Source organism: Lissotriton vulgaris, chromosome 1_1, assembly GCF_964263255.1.
Source record: "Lissotriton vulgaris chromosome 1_1, aLisVul1.2, whole genome shotgun sequence".
Lineage (NCBI taxonomy): Eukaryota > Metazoa > Chordata > Amphibia > Caudata > Salamandridae > Lissotriton > Lissotriton vulgaris.
Genome location: NC_141685.1, coordinates 89,111,063 through 89,127,538, shown reverse-complemented (window position 1 = coordinate 89,127,538; position 16,476 = coordinate 89,111,063). Strand labels below are relative to the sequence as shown.

The 16,476-nt window shown below is 45.7% G+C and overlaps 1 long non-coding RNA gene across 1 annotated transcript in view; it reads left to right on the top strand.

The window, feature by feature from the left end:
• Positions 1 to 377: 377 nt before the first annotated feature.
• Positions 378 to 16,476, top strand: part of LOC147737495 (uncharacterized) — a 31,524-nt gene continuing 15,425 nt past the window's right edge. Inside the window, exons 1-3 of the long non-coding RNA XR_015299094.1 lie at positions 378 to 414; positions 11,672 to 11,790; positions 13,423 to 13,553. This is a non-coding gene — a long non-coding RNA (uncharacterized LOC147737495). The remainder of the gene's footprint in view (positions 415 to 11,671; positions 11,791 to 13,422; positions 13,554 to 16,476) is intronic.

Sequence of the window (16,476 nt, the reverse complement as noted above, 5' to 3'; positions counted from 1 at the left end):
AGCTTGTAGACGAACCAAGAATCACACTTGAATGTCACAACTTTTAAAAACAAGGTAGTCAGGAAAGTGTGGCGAATATATTGCAGCTCTTTGCATTTTGACAGCCCCAAGCAAATTTGAGAACAGAGTGCATGTATGTAGCAGAGACGAGTGTTCACCCAATGTGAGTGGTGAGATCCGCATTGCAGGTCTGCCTGAAGTTGTGATGCTGCTGACAGTAGCGTGTCTGCTAAAAGCAATGGCGTGGCTGGTGGAACTATAAAGCCAAGTAAGAGAAAGTTATCTTCAGACACCACAGTCTTCGTGACTGAGACCAGTAATACTGAAGACTCTGAGACTCACAGCAGTAATTTCTCCTTTCAGAGTGTTATTGCTGCAGAGGGAGTGAAGCCAAGAAGTAAGCACATTACTAAGGTACCAACAAAATTTAATATTGTTCATTTGTATTAACTGTTTCTCTTTTGAAGCATTTGGAAATGCATTTTCTAGTTTTGTTGCTTTTTGTTAAGTTTTTAGGTCTCGCAGAGAGACCTATTGCCGCCCATCCACAAAGCTGACTTTTACGATGAGGATTTTCAACAGTTCACGTGAATCACGTGACCACAAGCTCCTCGTGCACGAGCTTGCATTCGATCATCAAAGGCAGCCCAGTCTCTCTCACACAAGCTTCTCCCAGCAGGCCGTCCACCCCCCTTCCTCTCCATATGGTTGCTCGAGTTGCAGGCAGCCCACCCCCTCCCTCTCCAGCGCCTGCCTTCTGTGTCTCGCATTTGATCATCAGAGGCAGCCCAGCCCAGCAGGCAGCCCACCCCCTCCCTCCCCATATGGTGCGCTCTGCCTCAGGCCAGCATCTCTCCTCCCATAATTATTCACTGCAGGGCCTGCGTCTCGTCACCCTTCCTACCAGTCCCCACAAGCAGGCAGCAGCTTCAAAGGGATCTGCTTCCCCGCCCACTACTTCACACTTCACGGCCTGGCGGCCGTGACTCGCATTTCTCCTTCCCTCTCCCCACAGCAATGCCAAGAGCTTGTTGTGCTCTAGCCTTGATTCTATGAATATGAGCAGATAAAATCTGAATGCTTGTGCGTGTTGCTTTACCTTCGCTGCTTTTAATACACATTTCCGGTATTTAAGTGCGCTATTGAACCACTTATTTTTGGCCAAACGCTGTTGAAACAACCGTTGCCATTTGTATGCTCCCAGAAATCTTTTGATCTCTTCTTGCATTTGTTCCCCTGTGCTGCTTGCATAAATGAGGAATCTGTTTTCAACTCTGTTATATTAAAAACTTTATTGAGAGTCACGTAGATGCTCAGCCCGCCTTTTGCCTGCCTTCCTCTCCAATTTTTACAGTTGGGTTATAGAATTTTAAGTAACCCATGAGTGGCGTTTCTCCACAGCTCCAGGTCTCCTGGAGACGTCTTATATCAAATGATCTTAAGTGGGTTTCTGATTCAGGCTCTAATGCAATCTTGCCGGCTCCTGCGATGTTCCACGGTGTCAGAGTAATCTTACTGTGGGGCATACAGTAGGCGCTCTTGTTGATAAGTGGATGCTATGATCGCTTGTGAAAAGCTTCCATTAGCCCGTTGGTGTTTAAGTTACTTGGTGTTACTGTTACCCGTCCCTTTCCTCCCACACGCGTCTGAATTACAGTGCCTTAGACTAGTGTTCCTGACACACATTCTTGACACACTGGTGCACGGGCTGCAGACGCGGCCTTGTGACGCGCTTCGGGAATCCGGACGTGCCTGTGAGCTTGAGGCCTCCCCCACCCCCTGGTGTGCAGTGATTCCATATGTGGAAGCGGCGCGTCAGCAGGGATGATGGAGTGGATCGAAGCTTGAGGCTGGTGCGCGTCTTCCTGCTTCGCGCGCTTCGTGAAAGAGGGGAGAGCCGCCTGTATGCTTTCAGAATAATCCATCACTTGATCCATATCACACGGCTAGTCCGGACTCAAGAGTCGTCAACAAACCATCTTAAGTGTTGCTCATTCACATTGAGCCTCAAAAACATCACATAAAATCTGGATCACAGAGCATCATCTCGGCGAGAGCACAGAGCATACCAAGCTACGGAATCACAACCTCAGTGCACGTGACCTCTCTGCTACTGCACAGAACATCTCAGTCATTTTAGGTGGCTGTATAGCCTGTGCGAGCCATATCACGACTATTGTTCAGGGCTCCTCAACTGACGCAAAAGCGACTGAACAGTTAATCTCTGCAATGTCTGCAGCACCTCAATTAGTGCGAAGAACATCCGAGTGGAGCACTAATGAGCGCAGTCAGAGCAGAGAGGGTCTCAAATATTGCACCACATATTTCAAACACTGAACATAGCGTCGCTGCCGTTGCAAGAGCCTCTGAACCAAGCACTTGACCTCTTAATTAGCGCTCACATCTCAAGCAGTGCATAAAGCATCTGAGCCAGCACAAGGGGCCTCGTATTCAATACAACAACTCAACCACCGCACATTGCACCACAAGCAGTGCACATGGCATCACAAGGAGTGCACAAGGAACGACAAACAGTGCTCATAGAACCACAAGCAGTGCTCATAGAACCACAAGCAGTGCACAAGGAACCACACACAGTGCTCATAGAACCACAAGCAGTGCACATAGCACTACAAGCAGTGCACTTAGAACCTCAAGCATTGCACATTGCACCACAAGCAGTGCACATGGCATCACAAGGAGTGAACATAGAACCTCAAGCAGTGCACATAGCACCACAAGCAGTGCACATAGAACCTCAAGCAGTGCACATGGCATCACAAGCAGTGCACAAGGAACCACAAACAGTGCTCATAGACCACAAGCAGTGCACATAGCACTACAAGCAGTGCACTTAGAACATCAAGCAGTGCACATAGCACCACAAGCAGTGCACATAGAACCTCAAGCAGTGCACATGGCATCACAAGCAGTGCACAAGGAACCACAAACAGTGCTCATAGAACCACAAGCAGTGCACATAGCACCACAAGCAGTGCACATAGAACCTCAAGCAGTGCACAAGGAACCACAAACAGTGCTCATAGAACCACAAGCAGTGCACATAGCACCACAAGCAGTGCACATAGAACCTCAAGCAGTGCACATAGAACCTCAAGCAGTGCACATAGCACCACAAGCAGTGCTCATAGAACCTCACGCAGTGCACAAGGAACCACACACAGTGCTCATAGAACCTCAAGCAGTGCACATAGAACCTCAAGCAGTGCACATAGCACCACAAGCAGTGCTCATAGAACCTCAAGCAGTGCACATGGCATCACCACAATTCCATTGAGTACTCTAACCTTTAAAAATAGCATCTGAACTATTACACAGGACATTTCACCATTGCACAATTGTAAATGCACGTTGCACTGATCACATGTGCACAAGGCTTCTCACCGTTGCATGGATCTTCCTGATCATCACACAGAGTAGTTAAAGGACAGTGCATAGTTTCTCAGCCAGTGCACAGAACATCTTGACAACTGCACAGATCTGACATTTGCGCAAGACTTCTCAACCATTGCACTGAGAATCTTAACCCTTGTACAGTGTCTTCTGATAATGGCACAGAGTATTTAAATGATTGCACATAGCGCGTCAGCCGTTGCACGTAACATTACAAGGAGTACACATAGCATAACCACCATTCATGGAGCACTCCAAACTTTACGTAGCATCTGAACTATTACACAGTACATTTGACCACGTGACAAGCTCCTCATGCACAAGCTTGCCCGAGCCTTCCCCCTGCCAGCAGCATTTCTCCTGCACTCGGCCCACCCCCCTCCCTCTCCATATGGTGCGCTCTGCCTCAGGCCAGCATCTCTCCTCCCATAATTATACACTGCAGGGCCTGCGTCTCGTCACCCTTCCTCCCAGTCCCCACAAGCAGGCAGCAGCTTTAAAGGGATCTGCTTCCCCGCCCACTGCTTCACACTTCACGGCCTGGCGGCCGAGACTCGCATTTCTCCTTCCCCCTCCCCACAGCAATGCCAAGAGCTTGTTGTGCTCTAGCCTTGACTCTATGAATATGAGCAAATGAAATCTGGATGCTTGTGCGTGTTGCTTTACCTTCGCTGCTTTTAATACACATTTCTGGTGTTTAAGTGCGCTATTGAACCACTTATTTTTGGCCAAACGCTGTTGAAACAACCATTGCCATTTGTATGCTCCCAGAAAGCTTTTGATCTCTTCTTGCATTTGTTCCCCTGTGCTGCTTGCATAAATGAGGAATCTGTTTTCAACTCTGTTATATTAAAAACTTTATTGAGAGTCACGTAGATGCTCAGCCCACCTTTTGCCTGCCTTCCGCTCCAATTTTTACAGTTGGGTTATAGAATTTTGAGTAACCCATGAGTGGTGTTTCTCCACAGCTCCAGGTCTCCTGGAGACGTCTTATATCAAATGATCTTAAGTGGGTTTCTGATTCAGGCTCTAATGCAATCTTGCCCGCTCCTGCGATGTTCCACGGTGTCAGAGTAATCTTACTGTGGGGCATACAGTAGGCGCTCTTGTTGATAAGTGGATGCTAGGATCGCTTGTGAAAAGCTTCCATTAGCCCGTTGGTGTTTAAGTTACTTGGTGTTACTGTTACCCGTCCCTTTCCTCCCACACACGTCTGAATTACAGTGCCTTAGACTAGTGTTCCTGACACACATTCTTGACACACAGGTGCACGGGCTGCAGACGCGGCCTTGTGACGCGCTTCGGGTGGTCACTGCACACCCCCTGGTGTGCAGTGATTCTATATGTGGAAGCGGCGCGTCAGCAGGGATGATGGAGTGGATCGAAGCTTGAGGCTGGTGCGCGTTAGCGCCGTTCCAGGCTCGCGTGTCTTCCTGCTGCGCACGCTTCGTGAAAGAGGGGAGAGCCGCCTGTATGCTTTCAGAATAATCCATCACTTGATCCATATCACACAGCAAACGTACTGAAAGAAACAACGGCTAGTCCGGACTCAAGAGTCGTCAACAAACCATCTTAAGTGTTGCTCATTCACATTGAGCCTCAAAAACACCACATGAAATCCGGATCACAGAGCATCATCTCGGCGAGAGCACAGAGCATACCAAGCTACGGAATCACAACCTCAGTGCACGTGACCTCTCTGCTACTGCACAGAACATCTCAGTCATTTTAGGTGGCTTTATAGCCTGTGCGAGCCATATCACGACTATTGTTCAGGGCTCCTCAACCGACGCAAAAGCCACTGAACAGTTAATCTCTGCAATGTCTGCAGCACCTCAATTAGTGCGAAGAACATCCGAGTGGAGCACTAATGAGCGCAGTCAGAGCAGAGAGGGTCTCAAATTTTGCACCACATATTTCAAACACTGAACATAGCGTCGCTGCCGTTGCAAGAGCCTCTGAACCAAGCACTTGACCTCTTAATTAGCGCTCACATCGCAAGCAGTGCATAAAGCATCTGAGCCAGCACAAGGGGCCTCGTATTCAATACAACAACTCAACCACCGCACATTGCACCACAAGCAGTGCACATGGCATCACAAGGAGTGCACAAGGAACGACAAACAGTGCTCATAGAACCACAAGCAGTGCACAAGGAACCACACACAGTGCTCATAGAACCACAAGCAGTGCACATAGCACTACAAGCAGTGCACTTAGAACCTCAAGCAGTGCACATAGCACCACAAGCAGTGCACATAGAACCACAAGCATTGCACATAGCACCACAAGCAGTGCACATAGAACCTCAAGCAGTGCACATGGCATCACAAGCAGTGCACAAGGAACCACACACAGTGCTCATAGAACCACAAGCAGTGCACATAGCACTACAAGCAGTGCACTTAGAACCTCAAGCAGTGCACATAGCACCACAAGCAGTGCACATAGAACCTCAAGCAGTGCACATGGCATCACAAACAGTGCTCATAGAACCACAAGCAGTGCACATAGAACCACAAGCAGTGCACATAGCACCACAAGCAGTGCACATAGAACCTCAAGCAGTGCACAAGGAACCACAAACAGTGCTCGTAGAACCACAAGCAGTGCACATAGAACCTCAAGAAGTGCACATAGAACCTCAAGCAGTGCACATGGCATCACCACAATTCCATTGAGCACTCTAACCTTTAAAAATAGCATCTGAACTATAACACAGGACATTTCACCATTGCACAATTGTAAATGCACGTTGCACTGATCACATGTGCACAAGGCTTCTCACCATTGCATGGATCTTCCTGATCATCACACAGAGTAGTTAAAGCACAGTGCATCGTTTCTCAGCCAGTGCACAGAACATCTTGACAACTGCCCATATCTGACATTTGCACAAGACTTCTCAACCATTGCACTGAGAATCTTAACCCTTGTATAGTGTGTTCTGATAATGGCACAGAGTATTTAAATCATTGCACATAGCGCGTCAGCCGTTGCACGTAACATTACAAGCAGTACACATAGCATAACCACCATTCATGGAGCACTCCAAACTTTACGTAGCATCTGAACTATTACACAGGACATTTGACCACTGCACATATGCAGTTGCACGTTGTACTGATCACCTCAACATGTGCACAGAGCTTCTTAATCATTGCACAGAGGGGTTCAACCATTGCACAGATCTTTCTGATCATCATATATCATATTTAAATCACTGCTCTTAGTTTCCCAGCCAGTACACAGAGCATCTTCACAACTGCACAAATCTCTGGGTGGAGTCACATCTCACTAGACGCAACTTGTGATCAAGAACCTGGATGCACGTGTGATTCCAAATGATAAAGGGACCACGGAGAAAGACCCGTTCTCAGTCTTGGGAATGGTAGAATGACTCAGGTGCTTATCATTGTAGCCAACCATCAAGCCGAAATACTAATGTAGATAAAATAGGTACGTATAACTTAGTACATGAAGGAGCCTCCAATAGTCTTCAGTACAATTATCTGCAACAGGATAGTTGTTAATACCGAAACGGGACAGCTGCTTTCAGAACTTACGCTCGTGTCCCTTGACAATTTCTTCAAAACAAAAATATTTGGATAGATGGATGATACTAAAATAACGGGGAACCGCATTCAAGATATCTGCTCGCGTCCCTTAACGATGTCTTCGATACGAGAATGTCGTAAGACGAGCGTTAACATCAACCTGCGGGCGCCACAATCGACGTGTCTGTTGGCGTCCTGCAGCCGTTGGAAGAGGTGATTAGAACTGGCTAAGTGTGCCATGAAGTTGGCATTTCAGTAAATCCATGAGAAGTGAGCTTTGAGTCATGTAGTGGTCTTCTTATACCACGTGCAGTTCACCCTCTCCAAAGCCTCAATAATCCCTGGGTGAAAAGGACGGCTGATTCTGATTGGGTGCCTGATAGTTTTCCAGAAACTTATGTTCTTGATTGTTCATGTTTGTCAGTAGTTGATTATACTTTAATTTGTGTGCTTTTAAAATGTGTTGCGGTGATTACGACCGCCTAATTCTCACCTGCTGACCTTCTTCGTCTGCTGGTCCCCGTTCCGCCACGGCTTGTGCCGGTTGTGCGGAGGGACAGGAAGCACCTGGCGCACCAGCAGCGTCATCAGAGCTGCCCGCCCCCTTCCCTACTTAAACCACCACACAGCGCGGACGCGCGCAGCGAGATTGGCAACCTTGCTGTGTGTTGCACTTGCGCTGATTACTGAGTGAGTTTGGGGATTTAACTCCTCGCTGGAAACGCTTCTCTTGCTTGAAGGCCAATAGCTGTTTTACCTGCGTACTTTTTTTCTAATACTTTGTAGAGTTTTAAACATTGCATGCGGTGATTACGACCACGTTTATACTTTAGTTTGTGTGCTTTTAAAATGTGTTGCAGTGATTACGACCGCCTAATTCTCACCTGCTGACCTTCTTCGTGTGCTGGTCCCCGTTCCGCCACGGCTTGTGCCGGTTGTGCGGAGGGACAGGAAGCACCTGGCGCACCAGCAGCGTCATCAGAGCTGCCCGCCCCCTTCCCTACTTAAACCACCACACAGAGCGGACGCGCGCAGCGGCACGCCGGCGGCGCGCCGAAGGCGTGCCAAAGGCAAGCCCGTCCGCGCCGGGACGCCGCCCGTCGCCCAAACCCGTGGTGGATTTTTTAAATTTGCGTGGCTCCTAAGTGGTCCGTGTATATTAACCATGATCTGCTATAATCAGCAGGAACTGCTCTCATTAAACCAGCATAATCTAGTAGATTCCCAGGTAGTCTGTCCCACTGCCACCCCTTTTAGGAATGATTCGGCCAGGATGGCTGTCTCCTCTCTATTGCGTAGGGGCTCGGAGAAATTTATGTCCGAAAGTTCGCAGGAACTAAGCAATATTAGTACGAAAACGGACCTTAATTTTCTCACTGCTCTCTATCTTAATACTAGATTCATCCCTAAACATGCCTTAGAGCTTTGGTGTCTACTGGACAATCAGAAACCTGACATCTGTTTCTTTACGGAAACGTGGCTCCACAGTCAGGCTTCCTCTGATATTGCTACGGCATTCCCCAGTGAATACCATCTGATTAGGCAAGATAGAGTTGGAAAACGAGGGGGAGGCATTGCAGTAGCCGCAAAAGGCCCCCATAGAGATTACCCGGCTTGATTCGCTCTCCAACTACACGCTCGAAATTTTGATAATTAACATAAAATACAACATTTCAGCGGTCGGCAAAGCATCCCTGGTATATAGACCCCCGGGAGGTAAATCCGAATTCGCCAACAATTTGTTAGATATTTTAGCCTCCCATGTGCTGGCTACAGATAATTTTATCTTATTAGGTGACTTCAATCATCATGCAGAGCTATTATATGACATGGATTCTTGCCATTTAATCTCAACCCTGGAAACCCTGGGACTAACCCAGCGGGTACAAGGCTCCACTCACCAAGCGGGTCATTTATTGGATCTAGTATTTTTCAATATGACTGATTTAAACTGTGACCCCCCCTTTGCAGATGATCTGGACGGATCATTTCTTAATAAATTTTAATTTTCCTATACCTTCCAGGTCATGGACCACTACCCAAAAAGAATCCGTACTTATCCGACCTTGGCATAAACTGACTCCTGAGGCGTTTCATATGCATTTTAAACCTCCGGACAATTTTCCTAATGATACTGGAACAATGGCTATTCAATTAGAAACGTCTATTAGAAACACGCTTGATGCAATTATCCCGGAAACAAAAGTTAATTTGAAAAGAATCGCCTCACCTTGGTTTACTGAGACTCTGAAACAAGAGAAAATGGACTGTAGATCGGCGGAGAGATTATGACGGAAGTTCAGAACGCCTGAAAACCGCAAGAAGTATAAATTAATGCACTTTGATTATATGAAACATATAAAGGCGGCCAAATCTCTTTATCACGCAAAGAATAAATAAGCCTCCCAATCCAGCAAAGAATTGTACAAAATACTCAGGGAATTTACCACTCCTCAGGTGGAGCAATCAGAATTTGTCCCCTCCTTGGAGTGGGTGAACTCACTGTCCTCCTATTTCCATAGTAAGATCCAACTAATATATTCCTCATTTCCTTCCTCTTCTCAAAAAGTGGCTTTAAGTGGGTTGGTTTCTTCCGGCTCCGAGCCCTCATTTGAAACCACAGATTTTCCATCCATGATAGAATTTTAGCCCACTTCCCCAGCAGAAGTGCTATTGGCACTCAAAAAAATTAAATCAGGATCTCCTACCGACCCCTTGCTCCCTCGTAAGTGCGGTGAGCTATTCCCGTTGCTGACTGATGGTCTGACCAGTATTTTTAACGCTTCCTTTGAGAGCGCCTCCTTCCCCAGTAGCTGGAAACTGGCGCAAGTCAGGCCTATTCTTAAAAAGCCTAACAGTGATCCCTCTATCCTGTCCAATTACAGACCAATATCCCTACTACCGTACTTTGGTAAGGTTCTTGAATATTTGGTCAACAAACGTGTGTCTTCCTACATTGAAACATATGCACTTCTTGACCCGTCGCAGTCAGGTTTCCGTGCCGCTCATGGCACTGAAACTGCAGTAATTGAAATAGTGGATAACATCCGACTCTCCTTGGATAGGGGCGAATCAGCCATTCTGGTATTATTGGATCTTTCCGCTGCCTTTGACACCGTCTCCCACAGCATTCTGAAACATCGGCTGTGGGAGGTTGGTGTCAGAGGCAATGCTTTGGCCTGGTTCGCGGACTATCTCAAGGATCGTTACTCTTATATCAGGATGAATTCTCATGCATCCGCCACTATCCCTCTTTCTGTGGGGGTCCCGCAGGGTTCGATCCTTAGTCCCTTATTATTTAACCTTTATCTCTGCCCTCTGGCCCACATTATAAAATCTTATGGCTTCACTACGGTGTCTTACGCAGACGATACTCAGGTACTTATCACCTGTAGATCCAATTCCTAGGAAACCTGTACTAGTTTTAAACAATGTATGATTCACATTAATAGTTGGATGAGTGAAAACAAACTTCAACTCAACTGCAGTAAGTCAGAAATTTTGCTATTCGGCAAGGCCAAGACCTTCTGGTCTCAGGACTGGTGGCCTCATGATCTAGGGCCCTGCCCTGAGCCTAAAGAAGCCGTAAGAGACTTAGGGATCATGCTTGATGGGGCTCTTTCTATGAAAGTTCACGTCAACCAGGTTGTCGGGACTTGTTTTGGAATACTTCGCCAACTGCGTAAAATCTTTAAATGGCTCCCACCTGAAGCCAGAAAGCCCCTGGTCTGGGGATTGATCGTCAGCAGGCTTGATTATGGAAATGCCATGTTTGCCTCCATAAATGAGAATCTGCTGTCTAAGCTACAAACCATCCAGAACGCGGCCGCGAGGCTATGCTGGGATTGCCTCCTAGGTCTGCCTCTAAACCCATTCTTAAAAAACTGCACTGGTTACCTGTGCGCCAAATATGCCATTTAAAAATCTTGAGTTTAACCCATAAACTCCTTCACAGCATCGACCCTTCTTACTTAGCAAAAAAATTAGTGTGGTACACTCCGTTCAGAGCCCTTCGCTCCAGCTCAAAGTTCTTGCTATCTCAACCTAGAGTCCGGACGTCCAGTAATGGATGCCGATCCTTTTCATATGTGGCCCCCCAACTATGGAATAAGTTACCTATTCATCTTCTGTCCCTCTCCAATTATTTGGAGTTTCGAAGGGGTTTAAAGGCGTGGCTCTTTCCCAAATAAAGTTTCCCTGTGATGTGTCTCCACTCTGGTAGGTCAATGCCTTTCTTCTGCAAAGCGCCTTGAGACCTCTTTTGGTGATAAGTGCGCTATATAAAAGCATTTGACATTTGACAAACACGCCCAGGGGTTTTATCTCTTCCGTTGATATGAGCTGCAATAAAAGTTTCTTTTATATGATATGAACGGCCAACGAGCCTCTGTAGGCCAAAAAATGGAAGGGCTGGGGAACTGTCAGTCATCTCACTGCTAAGCAGAGCAGTGTCATGCTTCATCCTCCATCAGGCCTCTGATTTTGACCAACATCGCCTAGAACACTGGGACTTTAGAGACCATTCTTTTATGGAGAAAAACAAAACTACAAGTCCCATAAGCAATAGTGGTGGAAGGAACATCCGATTCAGCACATCCAGGTCAATTTTTTAAGTATTTGGCACAATATTGAATTTATAATCTTTGTTTTTTATGGTCATGAGCCACCAGAATACTAAAAATGTGTCTTTTATTTTCAAGGTCAATTAAGTAATGGTCACCAGCTTGGAAGCTCTGTTAATTCTTCAGTATTTGTCATTGATCTCCATGTGTGGCTGATTTGGGTCTGCCCCCTGCATCATTCCCGATAACTCGCACAGGTAAGGAGCTTGTAGCAGCAACATGATATCCCCATTCTCATCTGTAAGAAGTGCACTCCGAGGCAGGTATCGGATCATTTTTGTGAAACAAGCAAGCACCAATATCTGCTATGTACATTTGTTAAAATAAAACACAATCAAATCACAGTATACTGTTCCGGACGTTCAGTCCCAGAAACATTATCTGTAACTGAACGCAGTCACCCTAGGAAGCATGTGCTTTTAAGACAAGTTGCGTTCACTCACCTGAAAGTGACATGCTTCATCATTGGGCTATACTCCTCACCAGGCCGGCGCTACAATGCCTGGTGGGCACCACAAGAGGGCACTTTGTCGGAAATCTTTTATTAAGTATGCCGGATGTGTATAGTAGGACAGAGGATGTTGTGTCATAAGATGTGAGATTGGTGAAAGTCTGAATATAAGATCAACTATTGACCATTTGCTACAATATAGTTAATGTGATCTTCCTGGTCCAGGTTGAGATCAAAAACGGTGCCAGAGAAATTGAGGAACTAATGACCCCTATCACTGTGTGAAAGTGTGGATCACCTATGGACCTGCTGGTAAGCTGGGGTCTATACTTCAGGTCAACCTTTTTCATGCCGTGTGTAGTCATGGCGCAATCTGTTGGCATTTCATCAGGACCAAATATGGGAAAATGGGTAAATGTGACCTAATCTTCTCCACAGCGTGAGGAGCTCTGTAACTCAAAGCCCTGCACCGTGCATAGGTGATAAGGTGCCTAGTAACATCTTACTACCACAGGTGAGCGCTGTCTAACAGAGTGCACTAGATACGGTAACCCTCATAAAATTCAGGACATACTGACTTATCCAATAGCGAGGACGCCGCATCAGAGGGCAACTGGTTTGAAAAGCACATGCTTCCTAGGGTGCCTACGTTCAGTTAGAGATAATGTCTGTGGGACTGAACCTCCAGAACAGTATACTGTGAGTTGATTTATATGAAAAATGTGTATACTGGACTGTCATTTTCCTCGTCATCTCTTGTGCTATGTAAAATAATACACAACACACCTGGAGGCCAACACATCTATCATACATTTAATGCAAAAATAGCAAAAGGCCAAGCAAACTAACAAGTGACAATTGTCTTTGCAATGGACGAGAGCATCCACCCTAAAGCAAGTTGGAGTATATAATGCTAATGCTACACAATGTATTTTTATACACTTTTCTCCTAATACAAGTCAATGAAACATGAACACGTGATAAAAACAGTTACTGAAACAACACTAATGAGAAGGAGGCAGGATCTTCTCTCGAGATGAATGTGAGGAGTCCGTGAGGTGCAGATAAAAGATACACAGACAAGCTGAAGAATTCACTGTTTCTGGAAATAAAACTCCTGTTTGCCAATATTCAATTTACTGCAAGATACAGGAAAGTGTGCCGATGGACATCACTAAATAAAATGGTTCTGGGCCCTAATAGAATTATGTAACTTTGCAGGCATATTAAGGCGAACAGTCACATCAAATTAATATAAGAATATTATAATTTGATAATGTAATATATCAGTGCACGTTGTGGCATTCATGTGTAACCAATTATCGGTATTAAGGAAACCAGTATATCCAGTTATGCTTTCTCAATTCCTTCTTCCTAGAGGCCACCACTGCTGCTAGCCAGCCATATTCAGCAGTGCCTCCTGTGACCTGGAATCCTACATTTAATCAATACCAAAGGTCGTCAATGCTTCTAGCCAACTCCGGTCCCTGGTGTCTTTCCAGTCACAAGGTAAGGTGACTCCTCCTTTCGGTGATAGTGTGCATGGGCATCAACTCCATTGTTGAATTGTTTTTTACCCCAAACGGGTTCGGAGCCATATTGCTGCGCTCCAACACCGCTCTTTGGGTTTCCCTCAATGCTCAGTCCACTCTACCCTCAACGGTATTGTTTCAGTACGCGTTTCCAAGTTCTCCGCATTTCAAATTGATCGGCAAACTCTCAAATTTTGATAGAAACCCTCGTGGGCAACCGTCTGGCCTGCTGCATAGGGCCAGCCATCTGCAAATGGAACGGACTCCATTCCATTTCTGTCCTGGATGCCACGCCAAGTACCCTCGCACCGACCTACATCAAGTTTGTAACTTGTGCCTCTCTCCGGAGCACAAGGAGGAAGACTGCCTGCTTGTAAGTCGTTTCGGTCCAAGAGGACTCTACCTGATCATCAGGCTCAATGACGAGAGAGGCAGCGCCAAAGCATTCAACACACTCGGGATATCTTCGGGGAAGAATCTGACCAAGACGAGATAGAAGCGTCCGCCGTAGAAGAAGAGACCCATCTCTATGCCAGAGCGCAATCGTTGGGGCATGCTGGGGCAGCCATGTGATTGCAATTCTACGTCATGCCAGTACCATAGGTGACTGACCACATTTATAGGTCTTCTTGCGCCCTTCTGGCATCTAAAGAGGCCTAATAAACAGCATTTGGGTATCAGCTCAATACTTAGTTTTGTTGCATGCATTATTTCTTTGACAGCTAGTTGCCAGAAGGAGTGTATTTCATCGCAGGACCATGGTTAATGTAAGAAATCGGCTCCCACAGTGTTGCAGCGCAAGCATATATCTGGGCAAGACCCGACCATTCGATGAGGGTCTTGTGACGTTAAGTAGGTTCTTTGCAGAAAATTATAATGTATCAGTCGAAAATGGGCATTACTAGAAACCATGCGTATTAGTTCACAGGCCCGCTGCCAGTCTTGATCTTCCATTGGAATGTTAAAGTCTAAATTACAGGCCTCTCGGGCCCGTGTGTACTGTCTACGGGAAACAGCCATAACAACGCAACTTTTACTACGCATTACCATCACAATGCAACCATTACAACACAGGTGCCATTACAACGCAGGTGCTATTACAACGCATGTCATTACAACGTAAGTATAGGTAAGTATTTAATTTTATTAATATTAAAATTTAATTTTAATTTCTTTTAATTCAATAAAATTAATTTAATTTTTTTAAAATATTTTTAATATTAATGTAATTTTTGGGGGTTTTAAGAAATAATTAATTTAAAATAATTATAACATTTTAAATATATTTAATATTTTTTAAATTACAATTTTAACCCCTACATTATCCAACACTTACACTACTATTACACCCCCCTGGTGTTAGAATAGTAATTTTAACCCCTACACTATCCAACACTTACCCTACTATTACACCCCCCTGGAGTTAGAATAGTAATTTAAGCCCCTATCCAACACTTACCCTACTATTACACCCCCCTGGAGTTAGAATAGTAATTTTAACGCCTACACTATCAAATACTTACCCTGCTATTACACCCCTCTGGAGTAAGAATAGTAAATTAAAATAGAATTTTTAAATTAAAAATATGAATATAAATAAAATATGACTTTTATCAAACATAATTTTAAAATAAATTAATATTATTAAAATGAAATACTTACCAAATACTTATGTTGTAATGGCATGCGTTGTAATAGCGCCTGCGTTGTAATGGCATGCGTTGTAATGGATTGCGTTGTAATGGTTGCGTTGTGATGGCATGCGTTGTAAATGCATGCGTTGTAATGTCATACATCCACTGTCTACTGTATCTGATCACGTTGTTCTGTAAAGATGCATAGTTAGGTGTCTACACGTTCCATACGCTAGCAGTATCTCAAGGGTTTGAGTATGCGGCGAAGCTGTGGCATAGCATGGACAGGTGTGCTTAGTTGTGTCTCCCAAGCACCACATGTTGTTAAAATTGCCCTTGACTTAGACCAAATTTTTTGCGGGCATGTTTAAAGGGGATAAGTCTCATCTAGGTACAATTCACCCTATTGCTCGCAGCCCCCTTCCTCCATGCCTGGAAGGACATACTGAGTGCTATCTGCCTGATTGGTTTTAATATCCAGATTGGGAGCTCCCTATGGAATGGTGCGCACTTAAGTTCTCTCACTACAAACCATTGCCATACTCTGGCCGTCTGTCGCACAATATATGGAGTATCTCTCGGTGTGCCTGATTCCTCCATTAACAGCTCTGGAAGACAACCAGCATCCACCATTCCCGCCAAGAGCCGCATTTCCCAACTAGGGTCTGTGTTGAGCCATCGAGCTGCGTGTTGCAATTGAACGGCATAATATTAGGGGTCCAAATGTGGGACCTCCAATCCCCCGCTGCATAAGTCCTGGTCAGTGTGGCCAAAGCCGCTCTGCTATGTGTAATGGCTGTGTTGAAAGATTTAACAAGACCATGAAGGGCATGATTGGTGGACTTCCTGAAAAACTCAAAAGAAGATGGGATGTCTTACTACCATGCCTGCTTTTTGCCTATTGGGAAGGGCCACAGAAGGGAGTGGGGTCCTCCTTATTTTAGCTTCTGTTTGGGTTTCCTGTCGGGACCACTGTGCCTTGTGAAGGAGGGATAGGAGAAATCTCTTGGTGAACCTTAGCAAGAGATAGTGGACTATGTGCTTGGCTTTTGCTCCAGGATGTATGAGTACATGGAAAAAGCAAGCAAAAACGTTGCGGCCAGCCTAGAGCTCCAGAAGACCTGGTAAGGCCAAAAGGCTGCTATGGTTGAGTTCCAGGCTGGGCAGATGGTGTGGGTTTTGGGGCCTGTGAATCCTAGGGCTCTGCAAGGTAAGTGGAGTGGACCCTACCCTATCCTAGAAAGAAAAGGGGCGGTCACCTACCTG